The sequence below is a fragment of the Schistocerca americana genome, chromosome 1 (genome assembly GCF_021461395.2).
Source record: "Schistocerca americana isolate TAMUIC-IGC-003095 chromosome 1, iqSchAmer2.1, whole genome shotgun sequence".
NCBI lineage: Eukaryota > Metazoa > Arthropoda > Insecta > Orthoptera > Acrididae > Schistocerca > Schistocerca americana.
In genome coordinates this window covers 392,675,007-392,677,666 of record NC_060119.1, presented here as the reverse complement: position 1 = coordinate 392,677,666, position 2,660 = coordinate 392,675,007, and the positions used below count along the sequence as shown (strand labels likewise).

The 2,660-nt window shown below is 48.5% G+C and overlaps 1 pseudogene; it reads right to left on the bottom strand.

Moving 5' to 3' along the window:
- Positions 1-1,271: 1,271 nt before the first annotated feature.
- On the bottom strand, positions 1,272-1,389 carry LOC124559498 (annotated as a pseudogene).
- Positions 1,390-2,660: the final 1,271 nt, after the last annotated feature.

Here is a 2,660-nt window from a genome sequence, read left to right as displayed (position 1 = left end):
CGAGGCATCACAACAACGTTTCACCAGGCAACGCCGGTCAACTGCTGTTTGTGTGTGTGAAATCGCTTGGGAACTTTCCGCATGCCAGCACGTTGTAGGTGTCGCCACCGGCGCCAACCCTGTGTGAATGCTCTGAAAAGAGAGTCATTTGCATATCACAGCATATTCTTCCTGTCGGTTGAATTTCGCGTCTGTAGCACGTCATCTTCGTGGTGTAGCAATTTTAATGGCAAGTAGTGTATCAATACTAGGACGATGGTTATGAAGTTCTGGCTGGGCAAAGTGGGTCAGCTAGGAAACTAGTGCAGGATGCTACATTAATTTGTTTACTGTACGGCGCTCTTCCGTCGAATACAAATGCGGAATTACTCGTTATCCGTGGCATGGCGGCGTCGAAAATTCCTGGCGAGATGCCTGGCGGGAGTGGCGGGATTCATCCCCTGGAGGCTGTCGGCTGCCGGCGGAGGCACGCAGGCGGCAAAGTAGACGTGCGTGCGTGGCGCGCGTAAGATAGGGCGGCGGGCGAGGCGAGGAGGCGCATTCCTGCGTGTGCGTGCGTAGCCCGGCGCGGCCCGGCCCTAGCAGGCGGTGGCGTGGCCGCTTATCGGAGTCGCGCATGCCGCCGCGGCGCTGAATCACCGCCTACTGTGCGCCAGATATTAAAACCCGATGCCGCGCAGCTCCGCAAGAAGCGGCGGTGTGCGTGTAGGGCGTTCGGTACGCCTCGCCGCCTGCTGAGTACCCGCCGCAGTCTTAAGTCACTCAGCTGTGGCACGCCAAGTTCTTAGTCTTCAAAATTCCAGCAACCTGGTGTAATTTGCAGGTTAGCAACTTAACCAGTACAAGGAAAAACCAGCCAAAGTTGCAAATTTTATTTTTATTGTTTACTTGACGGATAATTTCGTGCCGGGAGCCATTTTCAAATATCCTACAAGGCAGAAACCAAATTTATAATCAAGTACAGTACAAGTATTATTAAAATTTTTTAAGCACACGTCAAAAATATAGAACTGTAGTTTCAAGATTTACGTACGAGAGAGTCAAAATGATGTTTCCAAAAATACAAAAAAAAGCACCGTCTTCAGGTCACGAGTGGCCTGCCGGGACCATCCGACCGCCGAGTCATTCTCAGTGGAGGATGCGGATAGGACGGGCGTGGGTTCAGCACACCGCTCTCCTGGTCGTTATGATGGTATTCTTGACCGAAGCCGCTACTACTCGGTCGAGTAGTTCCTCAATTGTCATCACGAGGTTGAGTGCACCCAGAAAAATGGCAACAGCGCGTGGCGGCCTGGATGGTCACTCATCCAAGTGCCGACCACGCCCGACAGTGCTTAACTTCGGTGATCTCACGGGAACCGGTGTATCCACTGCGGCAAGGCCGTTGCCTCCAAAAATACAAATACCATGTCCAAAATATACACGTATTTCGAAGTTCAAATGAAAAGTTACAGCGCATATGGATCACTGGGAGTCTGCTCCTCCCGCTGCTGTAAGGAAACCTCGAGAGCCGGCCGGAGTGGCCGAGCGGTTCTAGGCGCTTCAGTCTGGAACCGCGCGACCGCTACGGTCGCAGGTCCGAATCCTGCCTCGGGCATGGATGTGTGTGATGTCCTTAGGTTAGTTAGGTTTAAGTAGTTCTAAGTTCTAGGGGACTGATGACTTCATTTGTTGAGTCCCATAGTGCTCAGAGCCATTTGAACCATTTTATGCCGAGTTCGGAGATAGTTATTCATGGAACGCCCACCACCCTGTCCCACATTCCCCTGCCTAGATAATTTTAGAGAATAATGATTTTTGCAAAAATGTCGAATGACAGGAGAAAGCCCTTTGATATAAAAAGTTGTTCTTGTGCGACTGAAAACACAAACCGGTTAATTTTAAGTTAGATACGCTCAGCGTAATGTTTGTTGGAGATACGTGAGAAGATGCAGGCTTCTTCTTTAGACGTAGTAGGATGGTAAAGCGTCAAGTTGGTTGAATGAACAAATATCCGAAGGTCAAACTGGGAAGAAAACAACACACATATTTCTAGTGACCAGATTGTACACTACATGGTGTGGATGCATTTGTTTAAATTGCAGTGTAGTAGGTACACATTTTTCCAAGCATCAAAATCTTTGATACCGAATTAGCAAAGCAAAAATAAATTTTCATGGAAAACGAAAGTCATCATTTAACGGGTTGCAAAGTTTAGCTGGAAATATGCTTCTATATTATCAATAGGACGCATAGTACTATAGTAATACAATAATTCCACCTGGTTCAACGGCCTGTCTTTTGATTGGACGCCACTTCAGCGACTGGAGTATACTTAGCCTATCTCAGTAACGCTACCGGAGAAAAGGGAATCGCAGCAACGTGTCGTCCGCGGTGAATCTTGACATTAGTGAGGAGTGAGGGCTAAGTTAAAGGCAGACTGAAATCGCCCGTGGTCCGACCGGGATTCGATCTCGGGGCTTTTCGGTTTCCCGATGAGCGCTTCACTGCAAGACCAGCAGCTCCAAAACAGCCCCGTAATACTAACACGAACACGGAGGAATGAGAAGTACGTAATGTAAGTGCCATGAAACATGTTTTCTCACTCTTCGACTCCTGTTAATGAGTAACAAAAGAATGTATAAGCGGGTACTCATTTGCATATAAGGCATGGAAGAAAC